A 26194-nucleotide genomic window follows, 5' to 3' on the forward strand; every position below is an offset into this window, starting at 1 on the left:
ATCATCCACTTTTAAAACCAGTTTGGGGCTTGGTGCATATTCCTGTAGCTATTTACAATAAGAGTAACAGAACACTATGTTACTTGATTTCTGTTGTCTATGCCAAAAATGTAAGAGAGAACAAAAGCCAGAAACATCTGAATTCTAAGCCCAGCACTTCAACAAAGATTCTGCCCATTTTCTTAAAAGGTTAATAAATTTTGCATGTTCCAATATGAAATTATTTTGGACTTGGTTAAATACTTACCAAACTCTTCACTGTGTTCGGTGAACTTCCATCCAGACCTTTGTTTAGATGTCAGAAGATGGATTAAGTCCTAATTTAAGACACCCACATTTGAAATGTTCTGTCTGTGTTTCAATGTTGCTACCTTTAAAATGACGAGAATAAATTTAACCATTCCCATAGGATTTTGGGAGGATTCATCAGGATGCACTTGTAAAACTGAAAAGCACTGGTCCTACAAACTTCTTCATCAGAAGTGGTAATCTTGTCTGTTACTTAACTCCAAAGAAATGAAATATCGACTGTCTTCCAAGATTATTTTAACCCTCTCTGCTTTCACTGCAGTAAGTGAAATTCACAGAGCAGAAACCACTTAATTAAAATCTCACTGGACATGGTCACTTTACTACCCAGTGATTTTTTAATAAAATCTTAATGGATAGTGATTTTTTAACAAACTTTTTTCTTTTTTTTTTTTTTCATTTAATAAGAAACCCCCTGAAAATACCTCTATTCATTTTAGTGAGAATCCTTATCTTGTATACAAATGGTGTGCCATGATCCCAGGGACAAAACTGAAAGAGAAATTGAGGTTTACTATCAGTATGTAGGAAGGCTGTATCATTTACTGGCATCGTGGACACATGGTGGGATGGCAGCCATCCCATGGTGAGATGGCTGTAGTGTTGTAATGGTAGGATACAGGCTCTTCAGAAAAGACAAGGAGGGGAGATATGGAGAGGGTGTTACCCTCTGTGTCAATGACAAGCTGGAGTGCATGGAGCTTCACCTGGGGGTGCATGAGAAGGTGACTGAGAGCTCATGGGTCAGGATTAAAGGGGGGTAGGGACTGTTGACATTATAGTGGATGCCTGTAGGTTGCCCAGCCAGAAAGAGTGAATGTATGAGGCACTCTCTAGACAGGTAGGAGCAGTCTCATGTTCACAAGCCTTGGTCCTTATCAGGGACTTCAACCATCCTAATATCTGGAGAGACAGCACAGCAGGGCATAAGCAATTCAGGAATATGTTGATGATAACTTCCTTTTCCAGGTGATAGAAGAGTGAATGAAGAGATGAGCTATGCTGGACCTTGTTCTCACTAGCGTGGGGAGAAAAGGTCTGGTGGGGAATGTGAAGCTCAAAACCAGCCTTGGTCTAGTGGAAGGTGTCCCTGCCTATGGCAGCGGGTTGGATATAGATGATCTTTAAGGTCCCTTCCAACCCAAATCATTCTATGATTCTATGATTTAGGTTTTTGATAAATTTGGGTTTGAAAAGAGCTAAATCAGTTTGGTCATTCTTCTGCTAGCTCAAGATTTCTTTTCTATGATTTATTCATAGAAGGATTTATTAATGGGATGCTCAAGATCAACACATCTGCAGGCTGGTGAGTGCCTTTGGTGCACTGCTGGGGAAACCTGTGTCCCTTGAATGCGGAGATTGTTGAGAAGGACAGACTGGCTTCTGTACCTTTAAAACTTCAAAACCATCAGTTTTCTGCAGTTTAATGTCACTGAGAGAGAGTGTTTCATATCTGCAGAATGACAGTCTCGTTGGTGCCTGATTTGTGTTTTGTTTTCCCCAGTTATAACTGTTATGATCTGAACTTTATGCAATGTTTCTTAACAATTTAAAGAGTAAATTCCATATATAACTTAAAATTAAACAAAACAATTAGGTCATGAAATAAAAAATTATTGCTTTGCATCTGACAGGGACTATTAATTTTATCCAGTAAGGGCTGCAGACACACTGGACATAGGCAGCTAAGATGGAGTGCCAAGGTTGTAAAAAACAAGATAAATGGCTGTTTTGCTTAAACCCATTTGCTGTTGTTGGCCCCAAGATGGGCTTAGCTTCTGGGTGATTTCATAGACTGTATCTGACCCCCAACACTTTCACTTGGACTTATTTTCACACATTTTGAAGTAGTTTTGTTGGCATTCCTTTTTTGTGAATATTGTTTTAAATAATGATTTGTAAATGCATTACATCAGTCATGTTTGTCATGGTGTTTGCACCCTTTGTTGTTCATAAAGGCAACTTAATCATTAAAAACACCACATCACATCCAAGCTTTCTACTGAGATACTTGGCAGTCTTCGGAGGCTTGGCAATGTGACATTACAGGCACTTAAACATCAACTGCAGCTCTTTCACAGGCTGATTGAAAAAGGAAGGGGGGACAGAAAAGGCATTTTTAATGTATGTCTCAGTGTAGGAATAGGAGGATCCATTAAGAAGTGACAGAGAGTAACGTGCTGCAGAGATGCCCAACACAGCACACACACTGTCCTCGTGCCTTGCAAGAAAATGGTTGTACATTTCTCCACAGTTGCTCTGGCTGGTCAGCCTTGGAGGCTCAAGCAATACCTTAAGATGGCGCAGCCCAGGCAAGCTAATCATTGGCAGAGTTGCTGTGACAGCTTCCCAGGTTTCCATTTTATGCCAGAAACTTTATGCTGCTACGGTCATTTGGCCAGGAGTGAAATTGATGTGCCACTTCCCCTCAGGAAGGAGCTCAGGCTGTTGTGGACAATAAGTTCATCTTGTGCCCACTTCGCATTTCATTCATGAGCAGTCAGACGCAGCCGTGGCCCCAGGACTCTGTGCAGCAGAGCAATGCTGGATGCTGTGGTTTGCCCATCTTATATCACCGAAATACAACCGTAATTATGAAGGTAGCAAACTGAATATCCCCAAGCCTAACTGTTATAATCACCAAGTGCTCACTTCCGATGCTTCCTCATCTTTCCAGTTCCCTGCTGTCTTCACCTCTCTGCTACCTCATTTTTTTCTGAGAACAGCATTAGTTGATTCTGCCACTCTGTGAGGCTGCTTGATGGTGCTGTTCCCTGGGGTAAAACGTGGTTATCTTGGTGAATCTGATTTAGGCTCCCATTTCATAATTTTGTTCTCTCCAGCTACAAGAAAAGTTATAATTGGTGACTGGAGATTTTCCTTAGAGCAAAGCATCATTTAGGAGAAAAGCATTTTAAAAGAAAACATACCTCACTGTCAATAAAACAGCCTGCACTCCTACCTGCTCACAAGGTGATTAGTGGTTTTCCATGTGGGGGCCCTGTAAGGACTCACTGTGCATTTGATCTTCTCCCTTCTTGTCTCTACCAGAGCTCCCTGCCCTACCCTGCAGATGCAGGGGCTCTGTCCAGGCCCTTCCTACCCACTGGGAGGCTCACAGCGAGGCAAACTCCAGGTCCGGATAAGCAATATTAACACATCACCTAATGCAGAAGCTCTTCCAAGCTACCAGCTTGCTCTGTTGGGTTTCTGGTACACACACATTGCCACATCCCTCCTCTTTCTGCTGCCCCTGCCTCTTCCCAGCCACAGCATCATCTCAGTATAGCAAAGCACTGAGAGAGCCATCTGAGGACTGCCAGTTTGGGACAGTTCCCCTCCCTCATGGCGATTAGGAAATGGATGCTGTCTGACTGGCTTTTCCTCATAGAATCAAGTAGGTTGGAAAAGACCTTTAAGATCATCGAGTCCAATCTCATGCTCCATTTGTGTTCCACATGGATCAATTTTATGTGCGACTGCTGTTCCATTATGATTAAAAAAATACCAATTTATTTAGATGTGTTGCTGTTTTACGCTTCACCACTTTACTCATTTCAGTTTCTGTTAAGGTGGCAACATGAAATACTAGCACCCTAACTCATAAGATGTATTTAAATTACAGGCACAATGACTGGAGTTGTTGGTGTTGTTTTTTTTTTTATTTTGTTTTGTTTGGGTTTTTTAAGATGTGAAGTTATTGAAGAACCATTTCAGGGCATTTTAATGAAGTTCAGAAATATAAATTTGAAATTTATAACTGGAAAGCAAAAAGAAGGCAATGTAGAAGAAGGACTAGAGACAAGGTCCAACTTTTAGTAGCATATCAAGTAAGGTGAATGGCAATCAGTTCATGTATTCCAGCTGTACACCAGCTGAAGTATGATTTAGAGTACACTACAGCTATTCAGGATCTAGTATGTGATTACACAGACATAAGAAGTATTGAAATATTCTTACGTTTTCTCTCTGATAAGCCATGTAGTGTTGTATATACATTAATAAGCTGTTAAGCCATAGTTATCTTGGTACTCACTCAATGCTATCATTTACTGTTTGAAATATATAAAATAAAAAGTAATTGTGTAATAGTTAAACAAGAAAGGAAAGCATTGTCTCCTGGAAATTAATGACATTTATCCTTTGACTTTTTCTCTTATCTATGCAGTACAGAATATTTGGAATACTATCCCGCTGAAATTTAGTCAGGAAAATACACATACAATATGAGAGCTTCTGAGCTTAAACCTATTATTGCTGAGAGTAATTAACTCCTCGAGTCTCAAACTTTACCAGATGAAATAAAAATTTGATCTATAAAGCACCTTCAAAAAGCTTAAGCGCCCAGCAATACAAGAGGAAACTTCTAAATGTCTGGGATTTTTCCCTAGCCATTGAATCTGATTTTTGCCATGCAGTGGGAAAGTGGTGAGGGAGAAGACAAGAGATGAAAGAAATCAAAACAAGTTATAATGAACCTTCCCAGATCTGTACATGTTTCCCTACACAATCCTGTGATCCTGAAATCACCCTGAATTTTCTTGTCCCCTTCCCCCTCATTTTGGCTGCTGTTGAGTCTAATTCTTGTATCGTGTTGTATGTTAGGTATGTGCTCGTATATACTCTTGTGCATACCTAAAGTGTATGTTCCTTCTGTTCAAGGCAGTGCATTTAGATTAAATTCATGGTCAATTTTGTCCACTAGTTCCTTTAGAGAGCCAGATAATTTAGGAATAGCTTGACAAAGCAAGCTATTGCTTGCATAACACCCTTTGATCAAAGCATTTGCTGGGAAATGGGAGAGCAGCATTCAAGGCAGAGCAGAACTAATACCACTGCTCACATTTTCTAGATGAGAGAGGTGGAAAGAGAATGAGGCAGAAGGCAGAAAACATAAGATTCACAGGGCATGAATGTGTGGGAGCATAGCTTTGTAATCAGGGATGTGGGTGTTCAATCAGGATGGAAAGGTCCTGTGTTCAGGTCTCTTCTTCATAGGCACTGCACAAGTCTATTAATGAAAAGGCTCAGGGTAAAATACAGAAGCAGAGGTGGGAGTGGGTACCACACCTAGACCATCTACCCCTTTGAAGGGCTCCTTCTCCTCACTGCTCCACAGACCTTTGCTGGCTTCTCTGGCTCCCTGCTCCTTGCTAAGTTGCGGGGATCCCCAGCAGAGCCACACAGGTGCCTGTAGCCATCTGCTTGGAGCTGTGACATACCCACAACCCACAACACCAAGGTGGACTGAAAAAGGTGTCACCTTTGCTAAATAATTCAGGAAGCTAATGTGGAAGAGGATGCTTTGAGTAAAATAGATGTTTTAGGAATTAAAAAAGAGCAAGCTGTCAGGTTCCTTATGGAACTTCGCTAGATAAAAAACATCTGTGCAACACTTATATTTATGCAAATATAAGCATGGGAAGTACATGCTTTAGGATATACAAAAGGGGGGGATTATCAAGCCAGTTTGTTGGAAAGGAGCTTATACTTTTAATGTTAGAAATAGCTTGCTGTTTAATGAAATTAAGGGAGGGAATGGAGGAAAGGATCTTTTCACAGTAGTTAGCAGGGCTCATTGAAAGAGCTTTAGACTAAATTTGAAGGTGGAAAGGGATAAAGCCAGGCTCACTAGAGATGAGCCTGGGGTCAGCATGCCAATGTTTGAGGGACGATGTGCTTGCAAGGTCCTTTGGTCTGCTGTTTCAGTAAGGGGTGGAGATCCATGAGGTGGCAATGATGCAAAGATTACTGATGTGTTAGAAATCATGCAAGTGCTTGAGGATGGTCATGTAGGAATGAAGGCTTCTCCCCCAGAAAGGTGGCAGCCCAACTGAAGCACATCTACACCAGTGCATGCAGCATGGGCAACAAACAGGAGGAGCTGGAAACCACTGCACAGGAAACCTATGACAGTGTTTCCATCACAGGAATATGGTGGGATGATTAGCATACCTGGAGTGCTGAAATAGATGTCTATAAACTCTTTAGAAGGTATAGGCAAGGCCACCTTCCTCCATTTACTTTCTCTCCTCTCTCTCTTTGCCTTTCATATAGATTTTGGGGTATATTTTATTATTAGATTTTAGATATAAGAAGGGAAAATTGCTGAAGGAGAAAATTTTTATCAGTAGAGCTTGATATTGATATAAACAAATTGTACATTGACAGCTTGTCAGTATAATCCCAATATTGTTGTTTCCCAGTTTTAGAAATTTAGTCTTAACAATTCAGAAATTTGGTCTTAACAATTTAATTTGAGCAGTTTAATTTGAACAATTCCATGAAGAAATACACTTCTGAAGACTTTAAGTAAGGAGAATGAACTCTGAGTACTATAGGTATAGAAATGCAGTTCTGTTACCCAGAAGGGGAATAATGACCTTATTTGTTGATTAGCAAGGGAAACAAAGAAATGTTGAGTTACTACGTTTGTGTTGTTTGCTGCAACTGTTTTTGATCAATTAGAGTATGAGGTTAAATTGTAATAATTATAGTATAAACTTTGGTAATGTGATAATAAGTATTGATGCAAACTTGATATAACAGAGAGATTTGTGTTGCCAATAATAATTATATGTTTTAATCAATGTTTTAATCAATATGATTAAGAAATGTTTGGGAACCAATACATAATACAGCTAAAATGATGCTTAAGAGGACGGCTTAAAAGGTTGTTCTTTGGTGCTGTCCCTGAGGTGATGTCTCTGGACACAGCAGTGTTATTCTTCTCTTCCAGATGGTGCTAAAGATAAACAAGGCAAGCTGAAGCATTGGTGGAAAAGAACACTGTTTCATTTCAGCAATAAAATGCTCAGATGAAACTGCTTTTCTAAGGCTTTAAGTTTTTATAAGGATGTCAGTGTGATTAGTCAGAGATGATCCTACCACAGGTCACAGGTACTACCCAGTCTGCCTATCCTCAGGGGGAGCAAGGCTTGAGCCTAGGTCTTACCTTCCCCATCAGCAGCTTCTAAGACTTTCCAGGGCTGGATGCTAGATTTTTCCTTCTCTTCAAAAGCCAGCACAACCCTGATCCATCCACAGCTCATCACATTCAAGTTTCTCTTTCATCTGCTTATTTCTGCAGTAACAGAAATGCCTAAGTAGAAGAGATCTGGTCCCTTCTCCATGTTTCTGTATGTGAACAGCTGAAGAGAATAATACGCTGAACAAAACCAGATGGAGATAACAGAGCTTTACTCCTGCTATTCTATGATTCTATTCTATTCTATGATTCTATCTATCTTGGGCTTTACACACAGATCTCCTTAACAAAGCTCCCTTCAATGTGCTGTCAACTGAGAGAAATCTGGCAAGATTGAAAGATTGAAACCTTTTACTCCCAGGAATACTTCTAAAACATGAGAAGCCCTGTGAATTTGGAGTTCAGATGATGAGGAGTGTCTTAGCTCATTTTAATCAGAAAAATTATCATGTTTACTATTTTACATCCCTTGGGTTGTCAAGCATTGGAGCGGACTACCCAGAGAAGTGCTTGAGTTGCCATCCCTGGAGATATTTAAAAGACATGTAGATGTGACATGTAGAGACATGGTTTAGTGGTGATTTGTCAGTGCTAGGTTAATGGTCAGAGTCAATGATCTTACAAGTCTTTTCCAACCTAAATGATTCCATGATTCTGCTTTTTCCTCTAGTTTGCATTTCTCATTTAGAGAGAAATAACTGAACACAATCACTCAAGTGCAATAGTTTTCTTACACCAGAGCAACATTTTTGTAACAAGTCAAAAGATGCTTGGCAGGGCTAGCAATGTCCAAGAGATTCTCTTTTGGATATAATCAGATGCAGATGAAATGCCACACAGAGTTAATTAAAAGAGCTGATTCCAAATTGGGTTATGGTTGCAGTTAATCACATAGATCCTTGCCAGAAGCATATAGATAGCGGAACTTCTTGGCCTCAGATAATAGAACAGATAATTGCTCAGCAACAGAGAGCATATGTCTTTCACTGCACATGATTGTATTATATCGGACAAGGTTTCCTAGGAGAAGCTTTCTTTTTGCATGCTTCTGCCCTATATCTCTCTGTTTAAACCAGTCTTCTGCAAAAGGACCTGGCCATTCAGCCAGCTTCATTTGAAGACCACTTTTTCCAAGATAAAAATGGCCTTCAAGGTCCAAAACCCCATCGTTAGCATTAAAGAAAATGTTTTCTCTCACCTTTGTGCCTTCCCTTTAATTTGCTCTTTCAATCAATATTGCTCAATATCCCACCCACACTACATCTACAGAGGGCTTCTAACTCTCCTTTCCCTGTTTTCACTGGTTGGTTTTTGGTTTTTTTTTTGCCTTTTCCTTTCTCTTTTCTGTGGTATTTCTTCCTTATATGCACAGATGATACCTGCATATTATGCATACCACTGAGCCCAGGTTTGCAGTGCCCAACAGCTAAATACTCAGATCCTGTAGTATCCTGCAAGTGACTTTAGATATCTAGGACTTTTCAGCAGTCCTTGGTGAGCATTGGGGTCCTGTAAGGATCTCACCTTTTTATCAAATACCTTGTGCCTCTTGGGGACAGGAGAAGAACAGAGTCTCAAGGCCATTGGAAATAGGGAAGAAGGAGAATGAAGGTGACAGCTGAAATGGAGAGGGAAGTAGTGTCTGGATCAAGTGAGGAGTTTGTCTGAAATAAATTTGCTAACTTTGGCTTGTAATTGTAATTTATGACTGTTGTTTTTCTGATTTGTGGATTTTTTTGGTTGGGTGGTTTTGTTTTGGTGGGTTTTTCTTTTCTGGTTTGGGTTTTTTTTTCCCTTTTTTGGTTGCTGTTCTTGGTTTTGTTTGTTTGCTTGTTTTCTCCTATTGACTACCAATTGTAATAAAAATCCTAAGCAAATCAGCTTGTCAATTGAGACCCATGCATTTCATTTCAAGGAAAATGTTACATATATGCACAATGATGTGAACAATCCTGGGCATTGGATCAGAGAACAGGAAATTTTATAACCACTGCCTTGGTCTCCCTTTGGCTTGCTGAATCTTGCACCTCTGCTTGTGCTCTAGTTTCATGAGAGTCTTCCCATCCAACTAGGTTGCTGTGAAAAGTGGGACCGTCATTCAAGCACATGTTTGAAAGAAGGCCACCATGGCAGCCATGGTTTCTTCTATTCGTGCCTATCAAGCATTTTACTGTACAAGGCTCTCCCAGGACTGAAATGGAGTTCAGTGACTCTCAATTCTTTTCCAAATCACATAAGACCTTCAGCATATAGCACTAGACTGGGGTGTTCCTGTGTGTTCCCAAGCACCCCAAGGGCTTTGCTATTGAAAACACAAATACCTCTAGGTGATCGCTGGACAAGCATATTTTTGCAGTGTGTTCTTAGGCTTGAGTGTCTGAATTCCTCAAGTCCCATTCTTAGAAGATGTAGTAGTGTATTTCACCCTCTTTTATGAGCTGCTTCTTCAAGCAGGGTAGTCATGGCCATGGCTGCATGTGCATTGATTTGCTCATGCAAATATGAATCACGTAGTCAGACTTGGACAAACCACTCCGTGCCATCAGTGTTTCTCAGCTGCGGCTGCAGGAATTGTTGCATGGTTCCCAGAGTGGGAGTGCTTTCTGCAGAAACATCCTTTCCACTCTGTTCTTAGCCTTACAGCTGCTTCACTGATTTTTTTTTTTGTAGTGCTTTTCGTTTTCCCTATGAATTTCATTACTTTTGGATGTGGTTTTGACTATACCTTAGAGTCTTTTACACCTAGAGCTGTTCAGTACATTAGCCTTTTAAGACCTGCTGTTGAATGAATAATGCACTGCATTTATAGACTATAGTTAGGCTAAATTCAACCATTTTCTCCTATTCCCAGGAATGCAGTGGACATTTTTGTTGCAAAGGCTGGAGGTAACACTAGAATTCTTCCCCAAGAAACCAGCAGGTTCTCCAGCCTGTGTGAGTGAAAATAAGGACTTTCCTGCATTGCCTCTCTCAGAAACTGGTAGGAACTCATAGCTTTCTATATAATTCCTGGCCCTCCACATCCACCCAATCATCAAAAACACCTCATTTCCTAACTCTGATTTAGCCAATGTGGGCTGAGATGCATGAATCTCACTTGAATTGCTATTGTTTGTTTGGTGACAGAAATGAATCAAAGCTTTCCTAGATTGCAGGTGCGGTCGTATTAAAAACCAAAGTGAAAGAGAAACTGTGGTCTCTTTCTGGTGGGACTGAACCACCAAGGCCTGGAGAACTCTTATGTGCTCATACAACTCTTTCCAAGCACTGCCTGAAAAAAAACCTTCCTCCCATCCAAGAGGCTTCTCCAACTCTCAGAGAGAAGATGCGGCCCACACTAAAGCAGGTGATCTAGTATATACTCAAACAGTTTTATTCCTAGGTACTTGAAATCTTATGAAGGCTGGAGAAAGTAAAGTAGGTAAAGTTACCAAAAAGTAACATAGCTCCTAATAAAGGGCTTGGTGATTAAAATGCTCAGAGGATTGTTATACTGCGATAAGAAAAATTCCTTGTGTAGGTATTTCCAGGTATTTCTTCAAGTGAGGGAAAGCTTATGATGAAAATAAGGTCATTGGGTATTTTCTGCTAATGACAAATCCGGACTCTCTGCAGAATTTAGGTAGTTACTGCACCTTGCCAAGTGACAGGTCCAGTGATATAGGGTATGAAAAAAGAATTCATTTTCTGCTGCAAATAAAGTCATCATTCAACTTTTCACCCCAGAAAGTTTCAGCCAAGAAGCTAACAGACCAGCTTGTTACAGAATATATTTACATTTTAACTACAGTAATAAAATTCTGGTAGCATGACTTCAGTGGAAGCACAGCTCTGCTTCAGATCCTATACAATATCAGAGTCTGTGGGATTTGAGGCACTGTGCACATAGCATTGTTCATATTGCCAGTGAACACAAATTGATATACAGAAACAAATCTACATGGTCTGCACTCTACTGCTATTCTCTGCTTTGGAGACAAAGTGCTTAATGAAAAATAAATTGCTTTTATGATAAAACATATTTTAAAGTATAAAAAGCAATTTATATTCTATTTATTTTTTTTTTCTTGCCTGCCACTACTTTATCTACTGTGTATTTGCATTCTACCTCCTACTAAAACCAGATTTAATTGTGCTGCTGTTACTGGCTATGATGCTAAACTCCAACTCTCATCATGGTCTATGGCTTATCATCTGAGGGAGGAAAGAAATGACTCACCTTTTTCCACTGCGATGAATAAACTCATCTCTAGAAGATAAAAGTTGCCCAGACTATTTCAAATCCCTTGAACCAAATGTAATGCATTTTCAAGTAGAGGAAAATTTGCTAAAAATTGAGCAAAATCTGAAACTTTTTCTCCCTGCATAAATTGCTTGATTTCAGCAGGACCAAGTCAGCCTGAGTCAGGGAGCTGTGACTCTATATCGAACCGTATTTTAGCTAAGAAAAAGGGTACAGAGACAATTTTAGTTATGCATGTTGGATGATTGTATTGAGCAGGCACAAAAAACATGCATATGCCAGAGTACCAGCTCTCTGCGTATAGATCTTGTGATTCGTCTTTCCACTAAATTCCTCACAGACTGCATTTGTATCACAAATTTTTGCCTTGTTCTACCTTGCCTTTGCACGTCCTCATCAAAATTCAATTTTATGGTTAATGTAAAATTGTTGTGCAAAATGTGTTAATTTAACAGAGATTATTTGGTAAAAATAATGCCCACAGGTTCTGTTTGCTCTGTCAAAGAGCTCCTCTAAGGAATTAACATAACTTGCAAGCAGAACTCCTGTGCTTTTCTGGCAGTCAGCCCTCTAAGTACTTTTCTTATTTCCAAAAACTGTTGATGCTTTTTCCCTGGTTTGTCCATTTTCATTAGTGTTTAATGAAGTCTCTGCAGACTGTGTTCAGCTGCTGTTTGCGTCATGCAGTTCTGGTACCTTAAGTTATTTTGCATCTACCTAAATCAATCCAGAAATGGAAAATGATGGAGGATTTATGTGTGGCGCTGACTCTGGAAATTAATTAACGTTCCTTCCTATACATTTTCTTCTAGAGCTGTATGAATTTTACATGTCTGATATAAACAAATATAATCAGAAAAGCAGGAATGTCACCATTGCTGATAAATGAATGTGCAGCTAGAAACTACTTTCTGGGACGCAAAACATCCTAGCTGTACTTTTTGAAGCAGACACTTTTCTATTATTTGTTAGGATGAGTCCTGGCTGCCAATGGAAGTCAGTGCTGGGAATTCTCTTCCTCTTGAATATTGTTGGAAAGAGGTAGGATGTGTACCTGAGCACTGCTGGCAGAACTGCCTTGGGAAGGTGCCTCCATGGGGCTATGCACAGCCCCAAGCAGCAACCACCCCCAGCTCATCAAAGCATGGCCGGCTGGGACAAGGATGTGTGAAGAAGCCTCGTACAGCAGTATGTAGAGATAATCAGTCCCTCAAACAGTAAACAGCTGCCAAAGAAGAGAAGTCAGCAGGCATCATTTGCTCTTTTTTAAAGGGCTGACATACAAAAGGGAATGCAGGATAATCTGCAGTTGCATCATATTTTTGTAATACAGTGTGGGAGTTGTGCCTTTTGGAAGCTAAAAAGCCTTTAAGAAGGCTTAAAGGCAATCAAGTAAACAAGGAGACTTAAGCTCTCTTAAGAGTACAGGCAGTGCAAAACAAACTGGTACCACACCAAAAACGTAAGAAGTTTTCTTGCCTCAAAAGAGACTAATCTCTGGGCACCCCATGCAGAAGTATTTAAGTTGCATCTCTGCCTTGAGGAGGGGATGGTGGTGCATAATGATGGCGTTACACACCTGGTAAATGGCACTCAGCATCTATGCCTTGTCCTGAAGAAGCTGAAGGTAGTCTGATGCAGGGCTCATGATCACCAGTGTTTTGGTCCCTGATACATTAAAGGTTAAGAAAAGCTCTCTTCAAGAAAGATTTTACTTTCTCTTAACTTAAGTGGGATGCTTCTGAACACAAACTTCCTCAGTCAGGAAAAAAAATGGGATTTTGTCAAGATGAATGCCAAGAGAAGCTAAAATCCCCAGCATTTTGCTGGAAACATACAATGCAGTCAAATGAAGACTTGTCATTACAGGCTGTAGCCTATAGTGGGTAAATAACCTGCTACAAAGACTGGCATGAAATGACCTGCTAAGACTTGCCTGACAGACAATGTGCAGGTGCCTCTGCTTTTGTTTTCTCCTGTCAGCTGTTATTCTGTGGCTAAAAATGATTTTAGGCTCTATTTTGTGCTGCTGATTGTCCTCCTACTGGGTTTGCTCTGATGCGTGCACCCAGCAGCTATGGCCCTCCAGGTCTCAGATCCTTGAGAAATGCTTAGTTTCCCCAAACCAGCAACTTTCCATGTGAAGGTCAGAAAGAAAAGACCAGGAGGTCAAAACAGAGCAGGCGTTTTACTATGGGACAGTGAAAAGTGTTGTTGCAAGTCTTCTCTGTACATGGGAAAATCACTGGCACATGTGCTGAGGAAAGCCTACCCAACTAGTGAAGAACCTGGAGAGATCTCCCTAAAGCTTTCTACTGCCTTTGGGCTGCTGTGCAGCTTGTTCAGATGAAATTAATCAGTGATTTATAGGCTGAATTACGTTTATTTGAAAAGCTATTGGGTTTATTTTTCGACAAAAGCCCTCGTTATCTATTTACAGTAATACAATTCTGAGTTTTGTTTGGAACAGTAACATCGAGTTTAGTTATGTCACTCCAGTATATTTTCTTTCTTCTCTTTATAATTCAGAAATACTGAGCATGTCACATATCTCTGCAAGTCAGCATACCCTGTTATTTGCAGATACTGAAAATAATATTTTGGCTACAATTAAGATGGCAGCAATCAGCTGCTTGTTGTTAGTGAAATGGAGTGATTCATATCCAGAAAGTGAGAATTCATAGCTTTGAAGAAAGAAAAGATCTGTCATCCCATAGCAGTAAATAAAATGAGAGTTAGTTTAGAAGGGGAAGCTTAGAGGTTTAATTGGAATACTTTACTAGGGTTTTGTGGGGGTTGACTGTTTTTTTTACTTTTAGCGCTTTCTGCCTTTTGTCCCGTTTTACACTTTCTGATTAATATCTTTTTATGATCTGAATTCTGTCTTCTTTCACATAGCAAGGGACCTATCAAATGATATTTCCACTGATCACATCTGGATTTATTATTTTCCTCCTTTCTCATTGCTCAGATGTTTAGATATAAAGAAGAAAATAAATGCTTTGACATAATTTCTAACAAGACAGAGGAGACAGGCCATAGCTGTCAAGGGAAGTGACAGCCACAAACAAGATATACATCACTTTGTTCTTCCCATCAAAGCCTTTGGTTCATCTCTAGCATTTCACTCCTGATTACGTACCAGATAACTGTCTCACATGGGTTTTTTTTTGGACAAGATCTCTCAATAGACTGAGTTTTCCTTTCTGTATGAGAATCATGTCATCTGTGTTACAAAAGCACTGGACCAGCACCTGATTTTTGGGTTTGCTCCTATTCAGTCCTGGGCTTTCTGTATGTTCTTGGATGTTACCCCTCAGAAGAGGAATCGTCTCTTTTAAACCTCAAGATTTAAAATTTAGCTGTCATACCACCTGCACTTTCCTCCAAAGCAAATGGGGGGAGGAGGGGACCCTGGGAGGTGTTTGCCCTCAAAGAATTACCAGCCAAGTGCCTATGGGCCAGCCTAATTTGCTGCAGAGCCACACTGTGACCATGATATACAAGCACCTGGTTACATGCCCTAGATCCTGGCTCAAGCCCCTCCGTTACTCATCTGTAAACATAATAGTTGTTCCTTTTCCCAGTGAAGAGGCACAAATCCATAGGTTGGTGACTATTCAGACAATATGCTGATGGACCAAAGGTTTTTCTAACTTGAGCCACAGGGGAGGAGGGTTACTCTGAACTCAACAATTTCAGCTGTGGAGAGCACTGTGATACTCTTGCAGTGTAATCAAGATTTTGTGGGCACATACATGATCTGACAAATCTTGAACCTGCTAATGCAAACTGCCAGTGCCTGGGCATACATTTTTGCAGCAGCCATCAACCCAGGTGCCTTTTTTTCTTGTGTTCTGTCAGTCTGTTAGGATTTCTTTGTCTGTGACTGCTGTCAGCATCTGAACTTCTCTTTCTTGGGGCTGGAGGCAGAGCAAGACCATGAGCAAACAGCATCTAGCATCAGACACTGTTGCCTTGGAAAAACATTCTTAAGCAGTCTTGCTCTCATAATGGCACCCCATTTATTTACTTGCACTGATATTCCTAGAGGAAAACTCCCGTTTATATTAATGGTGCTTGAATATCTTAGCATAGAATACATTAACAACAACAAAAAAGTAAACTATATCTGAATTTGAATGTGCTTGGGCTTGCAAGTCCAGAGGCATTCTGCCTAAATCCTATTCCTTCCAGTGATGCTGCATTTCTTCTTTCCAGGCTGGTAAGACTGTCAAGTGGATTTGTAAGTTAGAGTAGCTCCAAGGTAAATTGCAGGCTCCCCCTAAAGTGTCATTCTTCATCTTAAGGCAAAGTCTAACAGTCTGGAACAACCTAACTGGAACACTGGGACTTTGCCCTCAGTACAATGAATTTTTTTTTATAATGGTATCAAGACATATGATCTACTAATCATGCTTTAAATAAGGAAAAAAAAAGGCACATAAAAGTTACATAAATCACCCAAGCCAGCGTTTAAACATTATTCAGCATCTGATGAATGAAACGCTTTCATTTTCTAGTTCTGAAGTAACTACTTCTGCTCAGGTGTAGATATGTATATTTTGTAGCTCAGAAGCATTTTCAGAAATTGGGGTGGTTTATTTAGGTACTAAACTGATTTCATTTAGAAAGCACAAAAATACAGTAATGGAAAGCTATTTCCTGATGAGAACCAGTAGCTGAATGAAGCCTTGAAAGGAGACAAAGTGCTTAATATAGAATCATAGAATAGTTAGGGTTGGAAAGGACCTTAAGATCATCTAGTTCCAATCCCCCTGCCATGGGCAGGGACACTTCCCACTAAACCAGGCCACCCAAGGCTCTGTCCAACCTGGCCTTGAACACCACCAGGGATGGAGCATTCACAACTTCCCTGGGCAACCCATTTATGGATATATTTGAGTTGTCTTTTATGTTCTGCCAAAAAGAAACCCATTCTTCTTTCTTTAATGGCATATAGATTTCCAAGTTGATTGCCCACTTAACTATTCAGGTATCATTTATTAGGCCAGGAAAACACATTGACAAAAGATATTTCTAAAATCTTGTGGACAAAGACTACCCTGAAATTAATTCTGAATGAGATTTTCTCATCTAGTTTTACTTAACTGTTTTAAGAAGTGTTTATTATGAAAGAAAAGCTCACTTACTACAAGCAAAATGAGCAGAAGTAACACATTTTGGAGCATTTTAAAATACAACTGCTCTGCACCTTCAAGCCATGTGTTGACAGAGATTTAGTGGATGTATCTATGGCAGTTCTGCAGTGAAAAGTGCTAGTGAAGTGTTAGTGTTCAGCTGCCAAATCATAGCTTGAATTTTGAGATTAATTGGTTTACATGTCCTTTTGGTTGGCTGCACTTTACCTGGTGATTTAATGGGTTAGATTATTACTGTTATATAGCTGTTATAACACAAAAAATGTTTTGAGACATTTTAAAATAAAAAGTAAAGGAACAATCCCTTTGCTTAGTATTTTAAGCTCTAAATGTAAGTGTGCTTTTTGTCCCTGAGCCAGAGATGATGGAAAAGGGAAGAAAAAGTGTTGCTATAATAGGAATGACTGCTTTTTCATGAAAGTGCGGCTCCAAATGCTGCCAGTGCTCTGTGCAGGGGAACTGGGGAGCTTGCCCCTGTAAGACAAAACATCAGCATCTGGAGGAAGTGATCTCTGGGACATGACTCAGGTATTACTATTTCACCTGACACATGGAGAGGAAATCTAACATTGCCTTTTCTGTGTTTGAAAATCTCCTGAATCCTCTTTGCCATGGCTATCACTTGCCTCATTTACCACCTAACCTGGAGACAGCAGCAGGCATTTCAGCCTTGTGCTCTCCCCTTCTTTGCAAGGGGAGCAGAGCTGTGGCTCAAACCCACTTGCTGTGTGGGTTTGTGGTAGAGAAGTCTGCATGTAATGTCTGAACTGAAATCCAGGTTATTCTACAGTTACTGCACCTGGGAGTCCTAACATTTTATTGCTGCTTAGCAAATTAGCCCTCATGACACATCCTACATCATATGAAGCCTTGCTGTACCTATTTAAACAGTCACTTCTCATAGATAATGTAGGTTATAGTAGTTTATAATTTTAAAGAATAGCTATTATTTGAGGACAGATGAGGCAAGATGTGCCTGACAGTAGCTTTTCTCCTTAGTCTAGTGAAAAAAAAAACAAAACATAACAAAAGCCCAAAACTGAAATAATTCAGAATTTTTCAAAACAGAGTAGGTGCTCAAGCACTGTAACAGTTTTCCTGGAATCTCAATGGATTTTCTGCCACCTAACAATGAAGATGAGTCCTGTCTGGTCAAATCTTGACACTGTTGACAGGCAAATTGAGCTAGTCACCTTCTTTTCCATGGACAAGCAATGTAAAGATAGAAGCATACTGGGAACATGGTTTGTGTCTGTTCAAATTGGACAGTGAAAATAGTAAGATGAATTTTAAGTTGAAGGTGTGCATTTTGCCCTGATGACTGCAAAGGCAGTTTTGGCCAACTGACTCATCTGTGAATTTTTGTTCTTGTAGCCACCACAAGTCAGACAAAATTAATTATACTCCAAATTCCTTCTTACTTGTCTTGGGTCCATCAGTAGCAGTCATTATTTCCTTCTTAGTAGCTGGTGCAGTGCTGTGGTTTTGACTTTCAGCCTGGGAACAGGACTGATAACACCAATGGTTTTAGTTGTTGTTCAGTAATGTTTACTCTGACCAAGGACTTTGTGAGTCTCATGCTCTGCCAGGAAGGAGGGGAAGACGGGAAGAAGTAGAGACAGGACACCTGACCCAAACTAGCCAAAGAGGTAGTCCATACCACAGGATGTCATGCCCAGTGTATAAACTGAAAGCAGTTACCCGGAAGGCCCAGGTTGCTGCTAGGGTCAAGCTGGGTATTGGTTGGCAGGTGGTGAGTGGCTGTGTTCTCTTCCCTTATCATTATTATTATTGGTGGCAGCAGCAATGATTTGTGTTATACCTTAGTTACTGGACTGTTCTTATCTCAGCCCGTGGGAGTTACATTCTTTCCATTCTCCTCCGCATCCCTCCGGGAGCAGGGGGAGAAAGCGAGGGGGAGAGTGAGAGAGCGGCTGTGTGGTTCTGAGTTACCGGCTGGGCTTAAACCATGTGTTGGGGTTTAAACCCAGTCAGGTAACTTGTTCACTCACTCCCAGTGAGTGGTGCTGAGCTGACAACAATCGAGGCCCCACCCCCCCCCCCCCCCCCCGGGGCTCTCCCCTTCCCCGCTCCCGGAGGACCGGGGAAGAGAGTCGAAAAAGTGCAACTCCCACGGGTTGAGACAAGAACAGTCCAGCAACCAATGTACAACACAAATCACCACTGCTACCACCAAGGACAACAATGATAAGGGAAAATAACAAGGGAAGAGAATACGATACCACCGGCCAAGAAACGAGTCCCACCCAGAAGCCCGTGTCCTTCCGGGTAACTCCCAGTTACCCCCCACCCCGGGCATGACGTGCTGTGGTATGGAATACCTCCCCGGCTAGCCCGGGTCAGGTGCCCCATCTCTGCTTCCTCATGGCTTCCCCTCCTCCCTGGCAGAGCATGAGTCTCACAAAGTCCTTGGTCAGGGTAAACATCATTTAGCAACAACCGAAAACATCGGCTTCACCAACACTGTTCCCAGGCTGGAAGTCAAAACACTGCACTGCACCAGCTACCACAAAGGAAAAACATGACTGCTACTGCTGAACCCAGGAGACCATGACATAACTTAAGCTTGATGCATGGGCTTAGTATGCAAAGGGTAGTGAAAAGCTGTGATCCTGGTGTCATGCAGTAGCTCAGATTGGGACAGACTGAGCTCAGCCTAGAGGAGGAGCTCTAGTGGAACAGCCATCTGCACAAGGAAGATTCTGAGATTGTAGAAGTCCCAAAAACTTAACAATGCAGCAAGAAAAGTGGACAAGTTAGCACCAGTATGGTCAGAAACAGACAAAACAACAAAAGTCACTCTGGAAGCTCTGACTTTTATTTAATTATCCTCCCGAATTAGGTTGTTCTAGGTAGCAGGGCAGTAAGCATTCATGGAGCAGAAGAAGATGCCAGCAAGGGGTAAGACTGCAAAAAGGGTTTTTAGTACAGTGTCTAGGAAGTGAAATTATGACAGAAACCTGAATTGAAACAAAAGTAAGCAAATTCTTTAGGAAGTGTTGCAACTAAAAAAAGAAAAAAGAGACTCTCCGATCAAAATGTTTTATTTGGCAAATAGAAACAAAAATAATGAATACTTAGAGTCAAACAAAGAATTTCATATAAAACCCTAGGAGTCACGCAGAAAGGTCTTGTTTTGTGGAGAACATGAATTTGTAATGTTGTTATTTATGTCAAGAGGAGCTGTGGCTGGGGTTGCCTTTATATGTGTTCTCTGCTTTTAGAATAATGTTTACTGAACTGAGGAAAAAAACCTAAAACAAACAAAAAGCCCCCAACAAACAAGACAGTTTTACAAGGCAATTCCAGCAATTAGCCTGCAGATCCTCATTTAACCCCTGTTGAACCCTATTGCATACTTTATTCAAAATATTTATATAACATTAGAGGACAGCAGGTTTGACTACAAAGCCTCTGTAGAGCACAAGCATTTATGTAACTTCAGTTTGCTTATCAAAAACATCTTAGCTTGCAGTCACATTACAATGTTACAAACATTGCTGTATTTTTACCTAGGTATTTCCAAGGCTTTATTTTAGATTAAAAGGGTCTTGACTGTTGCACGTTATTTGTCCATACTGCATAGAAAGACACTCCCAGGGACATTTATAGTAATTTGGCAGCTGTGCTCTGCAACATAACTAGATCTCTCAAAAAGCTGAATAATTTTCCCCTGCTAATTTTCTTTGCAGAAGAAATAAAAGTCACAGTGAAAATCATTCTTTATTAAATGATATTCGTAGCAAACTGAAACACAGAAAATGAGACTAAACCAATTTATTATTTTTTTTCCTTGTTGCAAACTGCTTGTTAACATTTGGCCCTCTGCAAATACTGAGGATATATATATGGCTTTTGCTATTCCTCATTTCTTACCAATCTCCCTGGGGTTGAGGCAAAGGAATAACTCTTAGAATGGAGTTATAGAAGGGAATTTCTCCCTTCTATTTCCTTTTGCTGAGAGGGTTATAGTGTGTCCTTCAAGAGGAAATTGAGTTTCTGAACTGAAAAACACACGGTAAAAGGGAAAACTATGTTCTCAAGGAAAATTTTGAGAAGCATTATAAGCACTGAAATCTTACGTTGTTACATGGGAAACAACATCTAGGACTTTATGTGTACTTCTAGAATGTTTCTGAGTTGTAGCTATTGCAGGTAGGGCAAGAAATATGCTTGTTGGGGTCAGACCAGGGGCACCTCTAGCTCTTCCATCTGCTTCACTGCATATATCTGGGAAGGCATGTGAACCTATCTTCTCTGGGGTATTCCCTTCTACTTACAACAGCCATAAGGGTTGGATTAAGGATGCTGGAAGTTACATCCTTCCTTATTCCCTTTCCTGCCTGTTGATGGGCTTGTTGTCCAAATTTGTCCAAACCATTTTAAAGTCTGATAATGTTGCTTGCCTCCTTCCCAGGGCAGCACATTCCAGAAGTTCTCTATCCATTGCTAAAAAAACCCACTTTCTCTTGTCCCCCTCAGGCTGGTCTACTCATTTCCTTTTTGCACAAAGGAACAGCGTACAGTCACTGTCTGGTCACAGTTTTAGGGTTACTCATGATTTCATAAAAAATTGCTGCATCCACTTCAATCACCCCTTTTGGACATGGAAGACTCCAAACTTACTTGGTTGCTCATCATACAAAACTGGCCTGTAACTTCAACCATCTTTGTTGTGCTTCTGTAACCTTTATCACATGTTCTATCTGGTGTGAGAAGCTCTGCGTGGTATGTGTTGTATGGTTTGATTTTGAAGAGCTGTTAATTCATATCACTTAGCTGCTGAACTGAAAATACTATCTTTCTGACACAGCACTACTATAGGAATTCAGATAATATAGTCTTTCAAGATACAGAACAAAACTTCTAGCAGTCTAATTACTTAAAACATCAGTTCATTTAAACTCTTAATTTCACAACATAAGAAAAATGTCTATGAGCTGCTCTTTCACACCATTTTCTGTCAGAAATGTAGTGTTTAATGGACAGGACTATTTTATTAGAAAATTAATTTAACAGTAAATATTCAGCTTAATTATTGTAAATAATTAATAGTTATGCTGTTACACTGACACCTGAAATAATATTTGGCTCATGAGAAAATTTTCTTTTACTGAGGTTTTGAAATTATCAGAACACAAAAAGTGTAACTTCAATATTGAAAAGTTATACTCTTCCCTGTTTCACTGGAAAGCAGGTAGCCAAAGCCAATCTTTTAAAAGTACATTCAGGTTACTTTCGAAAATTCCTTCAGGACTGTAATTTCTACGGCTACTCAAGATACAAGTTCAATTGAAGTGAGATTGTTTCTTACAGGTAAGCTGGAAGTAATGCTGCTTTCACAGAAAAAGGGTGAAGAGTACTTTACTGAAGCTTGTGCGGTTAAGGAAATTACAGCAGTACTTCAAAGCAGCCCTGAGGTTCATACTATTATTTTAGCACATTAAGCAGCTGTGTCTTGAGTCAATTTAATCAGTGAATTGTATGTTCCTTAGTTTGATCATGACCTAAACTCTTTTAATTAATTAACCCAGTTCTTCAAAGCAGTGGAAATGAGTCATATTTCAACTGAAATAATTGTTATTACCTGATAGGTCCCATTAGAAAAACTCCTAATTTCAGGTAGGACAGGCAAACCAAGGACCTCTTCTTTTTTTGCACACAATTTGAATCTTTGCACCCCACTGTAGATGTGTTCTATTGGGAGACAGCTGCTCTCACCCCATTTGGTCAGGTTAGATATATGGTACTCTGCTTCTTATATTCACTGCCTTTTTCTCTTCCTTACATTTATCAGCCTCCCAAAACACCAATAGGGGGGAAATGAGAACTTCACATCTGCTGGGTTTTCTGGCCTTCCTTTGTGATAATAATACCCATTTTCTACAATCAAACAGTATTTCTCCTTTTTTAAAGTAAAATTTATTTTTTTTGCCTATGTTCACATTGACAAATAGCTCAGGACGGTAGGACTGAATCTGTGAATTCAGGCATTAATGTTGAGGCCTTGACATCTACTCCATCATGGGGTATGATGGACCTACTTCGGCCAATTCCCAAAGGTCCTGATCCTGATCCCCTATCCCACATATGGCTTAGACCTGAGACCAGTCTTTTTTTCTGACTCATGTTTCTGAACAGAAGCTCAGCTGATGCCTACCTGGAGCAAAAGCACCGGTCTAGTTTGTGTAGACCAAAAACGGTTTGAGGACTGAACCATCACACCCTTTTATAATCATGGTCAGATTTGCCCTGGAAAGGCTACACTGCTCTAGACCACAAAACAAATGTAGACTTGGCCTTTCTCTCCTTGCAGGTGCCTTCTACATACCTTTGCAGTGCTTCTGATCCGATGCTCTTTGCTTCTATCCTCACCAGCCCACACTGCCATATTTATCCAGACACATCTCTGACATGGTTCCAATGAGAATGCTGGGATTGGATTTCTGGAAACAGATAAGATCAGCATTCCCCTACTCTGATTAAAAAAGGGTTGAAAACACAACCCCAAATTATAACAAAGTGGAAAATGAGAGGAATGATTCACTTAACAACCCAGCAATGAAAGTAGTGACTCAGGTGAGAGAGAACAATGACAGTTTGTCCGCACTTCACCAGTATTGGTATGAGCTGGTATTTGCTCTTTTAACTATGGCAGTACTGCTGTTTTCCAACCCCATATTCAATCAATGTTTTTGGCTTAATTCTCAGCTGGGACCCACTTTTCCCTCCCCAACCCCCTCTTCTTTTCAATGGCGTGCATTTAGCTAATAAAAGAGAGCCACCTACGCTGAGCTGTTTATTGTTGCCTGTTCCCTGCATGGTTGGGGTGGTGGTGAGCAGGGTACAGGTGATTGAGTGTTAATTAGACCTTTCCCACGCAGCAGGTTTCCCAAGTGCTGTAGTTACAAGTGGCACTCTCAAATAAAAGCCCAGACTGGGGATGCAGCTACAAAATACTGACAAAACAGCAATCCTTTAACCCTGTCTTTTTTGCTTTTCTCTTCTGAGAGCATCCCCACACTAGCACCATCTCTCCTGGTAGTAGTACTGCTCTAACAGAGCTCCCCCATGCTGGGCTGTCAATGTGCCCTCTTTCCCTGGTCCCTCCACAACGGTTCCCAGCTTCTGACTTTTCTTTTTATCTTCCTTCCTTGCATTCATTTCTTGGATAAAAATAAGATATGCTGTTCCTGAGTCTGTTTTCATACGCTGGACTAAGTGACTGTCATTAGCACATTTGGATGGGACACTCTGACCACATTACAAAACCAATCAGCTCTTCCCATTCATTGAGCATGAGGAAAAATAAGGCAAAAGCTTTTTCCAAGAAGCCTGAGATATACTTAGAAAAGCTTCTGACAGCCCAGATTCTGGCTTTCACAAGGAAACAAGTTTCTCTAGCTGGCCAGTTTGACCAGATGAGTGTGTTTTCGCACCCAACTAATACTGCTCATGGAAGACCTTACAAAGCTAGACGAGCTCCACTGCCCGGATTTGAAGATAGGAGTTTTCCTTTTCCTGTGAGGAAGGCCTGTCTTTGTTAATAAAAATTCAGGAAGGGCTTTAACCCACACATTCTGAACAAGACTGTCACCGTCCTAGCTAGCTAGACCGTGGCAGTTAAACCTCAGGTGTAAAAGGTGGGGCCAGTTCTGCGCAAGCTGCACCTCACCTAAAAAATCCACTGCACAGGCTGGAAGGGCTCACTCTCACTTGTCTGTATGGACAGGCAAAGGGCCAAACGGTAGATGACAAGGTGCATGGGAAGCTGCAGATCCAACCTTGCATGAGGGTGGACCAGGGCATGGGTAGCTCGAGATTGCTCAGGAGATGACAGTCCTGGTCGAACACTACCTGACTGCCTAAGCACCCTTGTTTTCCAACCAGATTTGCCCTTGGTCATCGTGCTTGTGTGGTTAAAGTCCTTCCCAAATCTTTGCTCGTGAAGCCAAGCCATCATCATCATCATCATCACCAATAATGCTCATAAATCCCTAAGTCAAACCTTCAAAGAATCCAAAACAGACTTTGCTGCTGTTGGCAGCTTCTGACCTAACTGGATGGTAGCAAGAAGACTGGGATTGGTTCAGATGATTTTTTATTTTTTTTTTCCTCTGTGCAATGGTATTTGCTTTACCTACACCATGACAAGAAAAAGCACGATTCTTTGGTGACATTTCCCATGCTGCCACTGCTGGCTTTGTTTGCCTTGTTTTCTGTAAGAGGAGATCCCCAAAGGACCTTTCTTACCATGAAAAGAATAGGTGTAGGTGATGGTTTTGACAGTTCAATGGTTAGTATGAGTGAAATCCTTAATCCTACCTTTCAGGATTTAGTAAAATCTTTCATTTATGTGTAACGCTTTGTAGAGTGCCACAGACTGTTCTTCCCATCACACATACTGATAGTGAAATTAAAGGTAAAATGTATGCCTTGATCCAATATCATATATTAGGATCTGATTATCTGAGCTTCAGTGGTCAGAAAACCACAGTGGCTCAAGGATACTGGTATCTCCAAGAATTTTGTTTTTGCAGTCCCTTCGCGCTAATCTCTGTGTTCTCGATGGAGACCTGTTACAAAGAAAGGATCTTTAGGATAAGGTATATGGACCTGTCAGTCACTAGCTACTTGCCTAGACAACATATCATAGATCTTTAGATCTCCTAAAACAACAGACAAAGACTATTTTTCTTCTCCAGATACACTAACTTATTTTGTGTAGTAGCTTTAACACCTTTTCCTGGAACACATAGGGCATGGAAGTGTGAATAGTTAATTTACTTTGCATTTGCTTACTCCTTGATGAATGAAACCTGGGTGTAACAGATGAGATGTGTTGAGAAGAACCTGACCTTTAAATTTGGCCTGGGAGTAGGGCCTGTTCTCCTAAAATGAATGAAGCCAGATGGTAATGATGAAGAGCAAGATTCTCCTGCCTTTACACAGCCTTCTGCTTAGTCCAGACTCATGGCTTTTGTGTGTTAAACATGACCACGTATCCCACCCCTACCACAAGTGTAAGCATCTTGGAAACACAGCAGGGAGCTTCCTAATGGTTTTATTGTTTTTAGTTTCCTCTCACTTTATCTGTCAGTGATCAGAGTCCTCCATGAGAAGAATAGGAGAGGAGAGACAATGTGGTGGGTTGACCTTGGCTGGCCATCAGATGCCCATCAAGCCATTCTATCACCCCCACTCCTCAACAGGACAGGGGGGAGAAAATCAGATTAAAATCTCATGGGTCAAGATAAAGGCAGTTTAATGATAAAAAGAAAAGGTCACACAGAAGGAAAGCAAGAAAACAATATTTACTCTCTACCTCCCACCTACCAGCAGGTGATGCCTAGCCACTTCCTGGGAAGCAGGGCCTCAGTACACAGCGGCTGGTTCAGAAGACAGCACCTTAATAAGAAATACTCTCCCCTCCTCCACCTTTCCACCCCCCTTTAGCTGTTATTGTAGCAT

The 26194-nt window shown here is 40.7% G+C and overlaps 1 long non-coding RNA gene across 1 annotated transcript; it reads right to left on the minus strand.

Annotated features, from left to right (window-relative positions):
- Window positions 1-3025: 3025 nt before the first annotated feature.
- LOC134156078 (uncharacterized) lies at window positions 3026-22521 on the minus strand. The gene is made up of 3 exons (XR_009961821.1): window positions 22311-22521; window positions 7265-7393; window positions 3026-3152 (listed from the first exon to the last, which is right to left on the minus strand). It is a non-coding gene; the product is annotated as an uncharacterized LOC134156078 (long non-coding RNA).
- Between the last annotated feature and the right edge of the window lie 3673 nt (window positions 22522-26194).

Source organism: Pezoporus occidentalis, unplaced genomic scaffold, assembly GCF_034315485.1.
Source record: "Pezoporus occidentalis ecotype Australia unplaced genomic scaffold, CSIRO_AGI_Poc_V1 ctg81, whole genome shotgun sequence".
In the NCBI taxonomy this organism is placed as follows: Eukaryota; Metazoa; Chordata; class Aves; order Psittaciformes; family Psittacidae; genus Pezoporus; species Pezoporus occidentalis.